This window comes from Mercenaria mercenaria, chromosome 17 (genome assembly GCF_021730395.1).
Source record: "Mercenaria mercenaria strain notata chromosome 17, MADL_Memer_1, whole genome shotgun sequence".
NCBI classification, from domain to species: Eukaryota; Metazoa; Mollusca; class Bivalvia; order Venerida; family Veneridae; genus Mercenaria; species Mercenaria mercenaria.
Genome location: NC_069377.1, coordinates 42,320,402 through 42,332,900, shown reverse-complemented (window position 1 = coordinate 42,332,900; position 12,499 = coordinate 42,320,402). Strand labels below are relative to the sequence as shown.

The 12,499-nt window shown below is 36.6% G+C and overlaps 1 protein-coding gene across 2 annotated transcripts in view; it reads left to right on the top strand.

The window, feature by feature from the left end:
* The window catches only part of LOC123535767 (uncharacterized), a 168,251-nt gene that overhangs the window by 81,381 nt on the left and 74,371 nt on the right, over nt 1-12,499 (top strand). The window lies entirely within an intron of this gene.

The following is a 12,499-nucleotide window of genomic DNA, read 5'->3' as shown; positions in this document are numbered from 1 at the left end:
GCTTTAAACAAAATTCTTACCTAATAAAGGAAATAGCAGATTTTATACAGGAATTAAAGATTCTAATTAATTACTTCATAAAAAATGGAACTTTTTTCAGTTTATTTGGGATTTAAAGGTTTATACAGCCCAGCTTTGATCGATTGAACTCAGATTGTTAGAATACCTGACATGGATTGCTCCATCTTCATATCTAGTCCCAGCAGAATCCCTACATAATGCATGTTGTTTTAATTCAGGTGGCTTTATCATGAATATCTCAAAACATGAATAGCTGGAACTCTCATACAGTATAGCCAAGTAAGATTTTCACTCTGACAACAAAAGTTGTAAGTCATATCTCAATTATTTACAATTAGTTTGCTCATTTTAGCAAACATTTTACACTTCATTTAAACTAGCAATTAACTATATGTTAAACTGTTTGAATTAGACAAGGTTGGACAGTCACGTCTGTTTATTAGCTCACCTGAGCAATGCTAATGGTGAGCTATTGTGATCACGCTGTGTCCGTCATCTGTTGTACGTCCGTCATTCAAATGGTTCCACTTGGTTGCACATAGCCAGAGCTAAAGATAGAAAAATCTTCAAATGACATCTTCTGCAAAACCAGTGGTCCTATTTTGAAATAATTTCACACAAGTGGTCCTTATTTCACCCTTTACCTAGATTATACAAATTATACTGATTCGTTAAAAAACATGGCTGCCAGGGGGCATGGTCACTTTTCCCTATATGTATATAGTAGAAACCTTTAAAATCTTCTAGTGTGAAACTGCCAGCTCGATTTTAAAATAATTTTACACAAATGGTTCTTGTGTGACCCTCTACCAAGAATGTTCAAATTATTTTGTTTCGTCAAAAAACATGGCCGCCAAAGGGCGTGGTCACTTTTCCCTTTATGTAAATAGTAGAAACTTAGAAAATCTTCTTATATTAAAGTGCTTGCACGATTTTAAAATAATTTCACACAAATTGTCCTTGTGTGACCTTCTACAAATGCTGCTCAAATTTTTCTGATTCGTCAAAAGAAAAAAATGGCCACCAGAGGGTGTGGTCACATTTTAATCAACAGTTTCTTTAAACAACATCTCCTCCAAAACCACACTGGCAGCCTTGTACACAGATGAGTACTTTAGGGTCAATGACCCTCTTGTTTCTTGAGCTATACATTTCTTTGGACTAAAATATTACATGTACATCTGTATATTGTGATTCAATTCCTCTCACAGTTTCCCTTTAAATAAATCTTGGTAAATATCATCAGTATCAAGTAAGCAATGTGTTATTTGTTATCATTGGCAAGCTTGTACAAATTGTTTCTTGATAAATAGTAAAAATTTATTATGAATAACAAAAGTCATACATAGCTCACAATGTGGTGACCTTTATTAATGTCTTGAGTAACCAAGAATCTATATAGTTTTCCTTGCAAAGTTTAGTTATGGGCTTGTTATGGAAATAGGACCAAAACTATGGGCTATGATTTTGTAAAAAGTTTCTCATTATTGTTAACACATTAGAAGGCCACATTTCTGGAAAGGTTACCATAAACCCTGCACTAAATGTATTGGCTCACAAGATCAATGGGTAATATTGCTTCAGTTAGCTACCAGATTAGTGGCTAATATCAGCTAGTCAGAATCATCCTGTTCCTTATTGTTACTACATGAGAGATGTTAAGTTTTTCAACAATTTTAATGAAACTCCTACCAATGTATATGGCTGAAAAAATCGCAGACAAGTGTGATAATTGGCAACATTTCTGAAATAACAGTTGAATTAGGGCCCTTGATTTACTTAAAATTGATATATTGCACTTTGTTACAGAATACAGGTATCAAAACCTTCACCTTTAGCCTGCTGGCGGCAAATGATTCTGCCTTTGCAACCAGAGCAAAATCTTTTTAGTAGGACAAAGGAAACAGAAGAACATAGGAATGAAAAATAGAAAATGTATGTGAGCCAAAGACCGAAGAATGTTTTGACAAAACAACAACAAAAGAAAAGGTTTTATAAACAGTTCAGATTTTTATATTCTTTACAGTGATGACTCAAGTACTAAGTCCATGGGATTTCCAGCCTTTTTCCTTAAAGTTTATGTACATGGATAGATAACTCAGGCATTTTACTCAGCTTCTTACAACTTGGAGTGATTGGTGTTTATAATATAGAAATAAATGCCAAGTTTATTCAGTATAATGAACATTGGCATATTTGTATCTTATTTTGGTGGATTTTGTCCAGAGATGGTCCAAAAAAGATTGATAAATGTAAGATGTCATGCATCACAAATTGACTGTATTCAGGCACTACTGTAAGAGGAAGGCATAAAAGCCATGCAGCATGCCGTATTTGTCTCCTTTTCTTCCATATAGCTTTAAAACTGTGAACAGCGTCGTTTAGGATAAACGCTTTGTCTACATTTCACTCAGCGTAGCACAATCAGCAGAGTGAAACAAGTTGACACTCTCGTCCAATCAGGCAGAGTGTTGCATAATTCTTTCATTTTGATAAATTATCTATGATGCGTTATCAATAAGTTTGATTTGCAAACTGAAGTCACGTGGCATGGTCAGTCAAGGTCACAAATTCGTTCTTATAATGGCATTCGCCGAAAAAGTATTTTCTGCTCTTCAAATAAGGAGAGGAATGATAAATAACATCATTTTATATCACATGATAATTTGCTTAACACACATTTTTGATCTTTTCTTTTTGCCATTTTTTGTTTATTCACTAAAATCTATTGTGCAATATCGTGGGTCCTTTAACACACTATTCACTATGTTCTATTTATCGTTTCGAAACTATTCATAACTATCTTTACATGGTCCACAATAAAAGTGTATCCCATATACTCGACGCCGCCTCCTGGCGGCGTCGAATAATTTGCTGTCCTGCTTTTCCTGTGGTAACATTTCCCATAAACATGGTTCCTGATTTCTCTAGATCTGTATCACCTATCCTTACATTTTGGAGGTGAGGTGCTGATACTTGAAACTTGACCTCGCTTTTTGCTGGCAGTTTTCCTCTCAAGGGTTCATTCAGTATTGTTTTCTCACTTCCAGCTGCCATGTAGGCTGTTGGATATTCAAAGTCCTTTTCTTTCACTTCAGTGCAGTTGATAGTATATTCCATTAGTTCTGGAATTCCTTGAAGATTTCCCTCTGATACCCCCTGACCAAACACATTCATTCTGTAGGTCCCGGGCTTAGGGGGGTGTATTAACAGTTTGAAGAGGCTATTTTCAGGATATCCAAAAGTGGCATTCTGTTGTTCCTGCAAAATGTTCCCTTCCTTCAACATCAGTCTAGCACTGTATACAATATCTTCCTTTCCAATGCTTCTGAATGTCATCTGAAGTTCGTTTTTCATTTCAACATATCCTTGCGGATGACTAACTGCCTGGGCTCCTAGTTTGAATGCAGTTGGTTTATATTTTACGTTTTTGTTGAACTGCTCCAGGCTTATTGGCTTTGCTAGAAGCTGCCATTTCTTGCTTTCCTCCATATTTTTATCCATGTAAATGAAGTGTGTGGAAAAGAAATGCTTTGGATCTGTCAGGAAATAAAATTCTTCAAATTCTTTTTGGAAGGAATTCGTTGTGTCAAGATGGCCAGCACCTCAGGTACTGTCTAAAAGATACCATTTCCTCTCAAGCTGGACTGCGTTCCAAGCATGGTTTGTTCTTGTGTTTAGAGTGTACAGTTTGTCAGCTGAATAGCTGTAACCTTTTGAAAACCCAGAAATCTTCTATACTGGAATACCTGCTTTCCTGTAGAAACCAAACAACTGATAAAGGTGATGTCAAGAAAAAAAGGCTAAATTTGGGCTTTTATCAGCTACAATTGTGGAAACAGAATTATAAGGTGGCATTTTAAATCCGTATAATATTTGCTGAAATCTTGAAAGCTTTTTGTTGCTCACCTGAGCATGATTCATTAGATGTCTGCTGTCTGTCCATAGTCCACATTATCCTAATTGACTAGTACTTGCACTTTGTTCTTCTTCCCCCACTAATTGACTAGTACTTGCACTTTGCTCTTCCTCTCCCACTTATTGACTAGTACTTGCTTTTTGTTCTTCCTCCCCCACTAATTGACTAGTACTTGCACTTTGCTCTTCCTCTCCCACTTATTGACTAGTACTTGCACTTTGCTCTTCCTCCCCAACTAATTGACTAGTACTTGCACTTTGCTCTTCCTCCCCCACTAATTGACTAGTACTTGCACTTTGTTCTTCATCCTGCACTAATTGACTAGTACTTGCAGTTTTTTCTTCCTCCCCCACTAATTGACTAGTATTTGCAGTTTGTTCTTCCTCCCTTCCCCACTAATTGACTAGTACTTGCAGTTTTTTCTTCCTCCCCCACTTATTGACTAGTACTTGCAGTTTGTTCTTCCTCCCCCACTAATTGACTGGTACTTGCAGTTTGTTCTTCCTCCCCAACTAATTGACTAGTACTTGCAGTTTGTTCTTCCTCCCCAACTAATTGACTAGTACTTGCACTTTGTTCTTTATCCCCCACTAATTGACTAATACTTGCACTTTGTTCTTCCTCCCCCACTAATTGACTAGTACTTGCACTTTGTTCATCCTCCCCCACTTATTGACTAGTACTTGCAGTTTTTTCTTCCTCCCCCACTAATTGACTGGTATTTGCAGTTTTTTCTTCCTCCCCCACTAATTGACTGGTACTTGCAGTTTTTTCTTCCTCCCCAGCTAATTGACTAGTACTTGCACTTTGTTCTTCCTCCCCTACTAATTGACTAGTACTTGCACTTTGTTCTTCCTCCCCCCAAATGTTTCAGAGGAGTATGCAGTTGCCTTTTTGTATTCGTCCCTCCTACTCTTACTTTTAACTTAAATTTAGTATTAGTGATTATCATCTGGAGTAAGTAATATACCATTTTTTCAGAGGTTCTTCTGAAATTGATGTAGAAAGTAAGATACTTGAATTACATGTACATTGATTACAATATCTATGAGCAACACCCTACATACAAGAATTAGTTTTGACTGAACTTTTTTAGCTCACCTGTCACATAGTGACAAGGTGAGCTTTTGTGATCACGCAGCGTCCGTCGTCCGTCCGTGCGTGCGTTCGTGCGTGCGTGCGTAAACTTTTGCTTGTGACCACTCTAGAGGTCACATTTTTTACACGGGATCTTTATGAAAGTTGGTCAGAATGTTCACCTTGATAATATCTAGGTCAAGGTCGAAACTGGGTCACGTGCGGTCAAAAACTAGGTCAGTAGGTCTAAAAATAGAAAAACCTTGTGACCTCTCTAGAGGCCATATATTTCACAAGATCTTCATGAAAATTGGTCAGAACGTTCACCTTGATGATATCTAGGTCAAGTTCGAAACTGGGTCACTTGCCATCAAAAACTAGGTCAGTAGGTCTAAAAATAGAAAAACCTTGTGACCTCTCTAGAGGCCATATATTTCATAAGATCTTCATGAAAATTGGTCAGAATGTTCACCTTGATAATATCTAGGTCAAGTTCAAAACTGGGTCACGTGTCTTTAAAAACTAGGTCAGTAGGTCAAATAATAGAAAAACCTTGTGACCTCTCTAAAGGCCATATTTTTCATGGGATCTGTATGAAAGTTGGTCAGAATGTTCATCTTGTTGATATCTAGGTCAAGTTCGAAAATAGGTCACGTGCGGTCAAAAACTAGGTCAGTAGGTCTAAAAATAGAAAAACCTTGTGACCTCTCTAGAGGCCATATATTTCATGAGATCTTCATGAAAATTGGTCAGAATGTTCACTTTGATGATATCTAGGTCAAGTTCGAAAGTGGGTCACATGCCGTCAAAAACTAGGTAAGTAGGTCAAATAATAGAAAACCTTGTGACCTCTCTAGAGGCCGTATTTTTCATGGGATCTGTATGAAAGTTGGTCTGAATGTTCATCTTGATGATATCTAGGTCAAGTTCAAAACTGGGTCACGTGCCATCAAAAACTAGGTCAGTAGGTCAAATAATAGAAAAACCTTGTGACCTCTCTAAAGGCCATATTTTTCATGGGATCTGTATGAAAGTTGGTCTGAATGTTCATCTTGATGATATATAGGTCAAGTTCGAAACAGGGTCATGTGCGGTCAAAAACTAGGTCAGTAGGTCTAAAAAAAGAAAAACCTTGTGACCTCTCTAGAGGCCATACTTGTGAATGGATCTCCATAAAAATTGGTCAGAATGTTCATCTTGATGGTATCTAGGTCAAGTTCGAAAGTGGGTCACGTGCCATCAAAAAGTAGGTCAGTAGGTCAAATTATGAAAAAACGTTGTGACCTCTCTAGAGGCCATATTTTTCATTGGATCTGTATGAAAGTTGGTCTGAATGTTTATCTTGATGATATATAGGTCAAGTTTGAAACTGGGTCAACTGCGATCAAAAACTAGGTCAGTAGGTCTTAAAATAGAAAAACCTTGTGACCTCTCTAGAGGCCATACCCTTGAATGGATCTTCATGAAAATTGGTCAGAATGTTCACCTTGATGATATCTAGGTCAAGTTTGAAACTGGGTCATGTGCCATAAAAAACTAGGTCAGTAGGTCAAATAATAAAAAAAACCTTGTGACCTCTAGAAGGCCATACTTTTCATGGGATCTGTATGAAAGTTGGTCTGAATATTCATCTTGATGATATCTAGGTCAAGTTTGAAACTGGGTCAACTGCGATCAAAAACTAGGTCAGTAGGTTTAAAATTAGAAAAATCTTTTGACCTCTCTAGAGGCCATATTTTTCAATGGATCTTCATGAAAATTGATCTGAATGTTCACCTTGATGATATCTAGGTCAGTTTTGAAACTGGGTCACGTGCGGTCAAAAACTAGGCCAGTAGGCATAAAAATAGAAAAACCTTGTGACCTCTCTAGAGGCCATATTTTACATGAGATCTTCATGAAAATTAGTGAGAATGTTCATCTTGATGATATCTAGGTAAAATTCAAAACAGGGTCACATACCTTCGAAAACTAGGTCAATAGGTCAAATAATAGAAAAACATTGTGACCTCTCTAGAGACCATATTTTTCAATGGATCTTCATGAAAATTGGTCAGAATTTTTATCTTGATAATATCTAGGTCAAGTTCAAAACTGGGTCACATGAGCTCAAAAACTAGGTCACTATGTCAAATAATAGAAAAAACGACGTCATACTCAAAACTGGGTCATGTGGGAAGAGGTGAGCGATTCAGGACCATCATGGTCCTCTTGTCTTACTTTAGTAAAGAGGAGGTATTAGTCAGTAATAATAACTTTAAAACAAATAGGCAAGTAGGTTTTATGAAGAGCCTGTATCTTACAGATTTCCTGATAGCTTTGAAGTAGAATGAAAGAATAATAATTCTGCAATTTTTTGTTGTCAGACATTTTGTTTTTGGTCAGCTAAAATGTATCAGGGGTCAGAGAAAAGATGACTTGTTTGTTATTTTATGCTGGAATAAAGATGACTCAGCTTGAAATGTGTGTAATCATGATTTTAATTTATAATGGAATAACATCTATATTCTGAATCTAACAGTTTTAAAAGTTGAATGTGTAAGTGTGTTCACATTTAAAGGGTAATATGTCAGAGTTCTCCTGTAAGCTGTCAGCTTCAGCTTCCAGTTGAGCATACATGTTTTTATGTATGAGGGTCTTCTACCTGCTACCTGCAAATTACAACTTAAGCTTTTAGTTAGACAGGCATGTTCTCATATATTAGGGTGTTCTTATCACCTACAAACGTTAACTGGTGATTTTGAAACCAGTTTGTCATTTGCTTAAAAAAAGCTGTTGTATAATAAATTGACAGTAACAAGAAGTCAAAAAATGCTTTTTAATAATTTGAGAATAAGAAACAATATGCATATAATGAGCACATATGTGATATCACATAATGTTTATCTACTATTTTAATTATGAGGAACAAACTGATGCTGTAAAAATATATATTTAGTAGAAACTCAGTAACTTGATTTTGATGAGTAACAGTTACCGCCAATATCATAATTAGGAAAAAGATGAAACAAGTGAGAGTGATGTTACCTTTATGTTTCTATACAATACTTATCAAGCAACTCTTGACTGATTATCATAAAGGTACAGCCACAGTTATTGGAATATAATATAATGAGCTAAAATCAAATTGTGTTTTGTCAATATTTGAACAGATATCACACATTATGATATTTGCTGATGCTTTAATGTGGATTCTGCTTATGACAAAATTGAAATAGTCTATGATGTTAATAATGATGTTAAAATTGATATAGTTAAAGTCAAACTGTGTAAAATTTATACAATCCAGCCAGTCTGCCATGTTTTTCTCCCCTTGTACCATACATGGACACTTGATATCCTGGAGCATGTGTGGTTACATTTCCTGTAAACATGGTTCCCGATTTCTCAAGGTATGTATGTTCAACCATTACATGTTGCAGGTGGGGAGCAGACACTCGGAACTTGACTTGAGTGTTGGCAGGTAGATTTCCCCTCAGAGGCTCATGTAGAATGCATTTTTCAGTGCCAGCTGCTCCAAATGCCACTGGATATTCATGGTCCTTATCCTTGACTTCAGTACAATTGATACTGTATTTCATAATACCTGGAAATTTTTCATTTTTTTCATCAGAAACAAGTTTACCAAATATAGTCAACTGGTAAGTTCCAGGGCTTTTGGGATGTACCAATAATTTGTAAACTCCATTTTCGTCTTTCAACCAGTTTCCTTTCTCCAACATAAGTCTTGCCGTAATAGCAATCTCCTCCTTTCCTTTACTATTGAATGTCATCTCCACTTCATTCTTCATTTCAAAATATGCTTGTGGATGACTGATAGCCAGAACTCCAAGCCTGAAAGCCTCTGGTTCATATTTAACATTTTTGTTGAATTCCTCAAGACTGAGTGGTTTAGGCAGTAGTTGCCATTTCTGACTTTCCTCCAAGTTGTTGTCCATGTAAGGAAAATGAGCAGAAACAAATTGCTTCGGATCAGTGAGGAAATAGAAATCATTAAATTTTTTTGGAAGGAATTAGTTTCTCTGTCAAGATGGCCAGCTCCCCAGGTACTGTCTATAAGGTACCATTTCCCCTCAAGCTGGACTGCATTCCAAGCATGGTTTGTTCTTGTGCTTAGAGTGTATGGTTTGTCAGCTGAATAGCTGTAACCTTTTGCAAACCCAGAAATCTTCTTTACTGGAATACTTGCTTTCCTGTAGAAACCAAACAACTGATAAAGGTGATGTCAAGAAAAAAAAGGCTAAATTTGGCTTTTATCAGCTATTGTGGAAACAGAATTATAAGGTGGCATTATAATTAATAATACCATATTTGCTGAAATCTTGAAAGCTTTTTATCTTTTTTGTTGCTCACCTGAGCATGATTCATTAGATGTCTGCTGTCTGTCCATAGTCCACATTTTCTTTTAAGAATATTTCCCCCTAAACCACTTTGACAGTTTAAGCCAAACTTCATAGGAATGTTCTTCTTGTGTGGTCCACTTTCAGATTTCCTCAAATCTAGGTCATCCTTGCAAAATTCTTGTATCCCAGAAATTAATCTTCTTCTCAGAAACTGCCGGCCCAATTTTGAAATAATTTCACAGAAATGTTTCTTGAGTGACCCTCTACAAAATTATTTGAAATCATTTTGCTTCATTAAAATATATGGCACTCAGGTGGCGGGACTAGTTTTACCAGTATGGCTATATGGAAAACTTTGAAAAATTTCTTCTCTAAATCTGTTAGCCTGACTTTAAAATACTTTCACAGCCTGACCCTTTTCCAAATTCCTTCAAATAGTTCCTTTTTGTGAAAAGAACATGGTCTCTAGGGGACAGGGCTAGTTTTCCTTATATGACTGTATGTCTTTCCCCTGAATCTTAAGGCTCAATTTCAGAATAGTTTCCGGCAAAATTTCAAAACAGTTTCACAGCAATGTTCCTTGGGTGACCTTCTATAAAATTCCTTCAAATCATTATGTTTTGTGAAAAATTATGGCTGCCTGTGGACGAGGCTTAATATAAGTTTTCCCCATATGACCATTTTGAAAACTTTCAAAATCTTTTCTTTTCGAACCATTAGCCTGATTTCAAAATAGTTGGACAGCAGTGTTCCTTAGGTAACCATCTACTTAATTCTTTCAAGCCATGCTGATTTATGAATAAACATGGCTACCTGGGGGTGGGGCTTGTTTTCCCTATGTGGTTATTTGGAAAACTTTGAAAATCTCCTCCTCGGAAATATCTGGTCCAGTTTTAAAATGATTTCTCAGCATTGTTTCATGTTCCAGAATTATTCATTGCAGCTGTGAATGTCAGGTGAGCAAGCTAGAGCAATCATGGTCCTTTTGTGTCATATTTAGAAAGTATAATTATATACAAGTTTGGAAAGGTCTTTTAGATCTCTACACAGATAAAACACAAATAAAAATAGAGCTTATAACTACAAAAAAGTATGTAACTAAATGGAATAAATTATCTACACATCATATTTTTCTTTAGCAATGCTTATAGATCTGCTCAAAAGTTATGCTGCTCTTTTTAGCTCACCTGAGCCAAAGGCTCATGGTGAGCTTTTGTGACCGGTCAATGTCCGTTGTCCGTCGTCCGTCGTGTGTGGTGTGTCCGTCAACATTTTCTAAAAAAATCTTCTTCTTGAAAACCACTGGGCAGAATTACACCAAACTTCACAGGAATGATCTTTGGGTGGCCCCCTTTCAAAATTATTCAAATAATTGAATTCCATGCAGAACGAAAGGAAAAACTTTAAAAATCTTCTTGTCCAAAACCACAGGGCCTAGGGCTTTGATATCTGGTTTGTAGCATCATCTAGTGGTCCTCTACCAAGGTTGTTCAAATTATCCCCCTAGGGTCAAATATGGCCCCGCCCTGGGGGTCCCAAGTTTTATATAGGGAAAACTGTGAAAATCTTCTTGTACAAAACCACACGGCCTAGGGCTTTGATATTTGGTATGTAAGCATCATCTAGTGGTCCTAGTAGGTCTAAAAATAGAAAAACCTTGTGACCTCTCCAGAGGCCATTCTTGTGAATGGATCTCCATAAAAATTGGTCAGAATGTTTATCTTGATGATATCTAGGTCAAGTTTGAAAGTGGGTCACGTGCCTTCAAAAAGTAGGTCAGTAGGTCAAATAATGAAAAAACGTTGTGACCTCTCTAGAGGCCATATTTTTCATTGGATCTGTATGAAAGTTGGTCTGAATGTTTATCTTGATGATATATAGGTCAAGTTTGAAACTTGGTCAACTACGATCAAAAACTAGGTCAGTAGGTCTTGAAATAGAAAAACCTTGTGACCTCTCTAGAGGCCATACCCTTGAATGGATCTTCATGAAAATTGGTCAGAATGTTCACCTTGATGATATCTAGGTCAAATTTGAAACTGGGTCATGTGCCTTAAAAAACTAGGTCAGTAGGTCAAATAATAAAAAAACCTTGTGACCTCTCTAGAGGCCATACTTTTCATGGGATCTGTATGAAAGTTGGTCTGAATGTTCATCTTGATGATATCTAGATCAGATTTGAAACTGGGTCAACTGCGGTCAAAAACTAGGTCAGTAGGTCTATAATTAGAAAAAATTTTTGACCTCTCTAGAGGCCATATTTTTCAATGGATCTTCATGAAAATTGATCTGAATGTTCACCTTGATGATATCTAGGTCAGTTTCGAAACTGGGTCACGTGCGGTCAAAAACTAGGCCAGTAGGTATAAAAAAAGAAAAACCTTGTGACATCTCTAGAGGCCATATTTTTCATGAGATCTTCATGAAAACTAGTGAGAATGTTCACCTTGATATCTAGGTAAAGTTCAAAACAGGGTCGCGTACCTTTGAAAACTAGGTCAATAGGTCAAATAATAGAAAAACCTTGTGACCTCTCTAGAGACCATATTTTTCAATGGATCTTCATGAAAATTGGTCAGAATTTTTATCTTGATAATATCTAGGTCAAGTTCAAAACTGGATCACATGAGCTCAAAAACTAGGTCACTATGTCAAATAATAGAAAAAACGACGTCATACTCAAAACTGGGTCATGTGGGAAGAGGTGAGCGATTCAGGACCATCATGGTCCTCTTGTTGCTTTCACTTGGCTTCTGATTCCTATTACTAGGGTTCTTACTGCTATCATCCAGGTTCTAACTGCTACCACTATTGTTAATTCTAATGCCTATCACCGGGGTTCTTACTGCTATCAACGGGGTTCTAATCCCTATCACTGGGGTTCTTAGTGCTATCACTGGTTTTCTAATACCAGGCAGTCATCAGGGTTCTTACTGCTACCGCCTAAAGACTATCAGCAGGGTTATAATTACTATAAGTATCAAGGGGGTACTATTGTCTATCATGAGCGCTTTTACGGCTATGACAGTTTTCTTTTTACTTTACTAGTCTCTTTTGTCTATCACTTGTTTTTTAGGTATATATCAAATTGAAATTAATTGATTAATATCACAGAAGTGTAGATAAAACATCTCCCTGT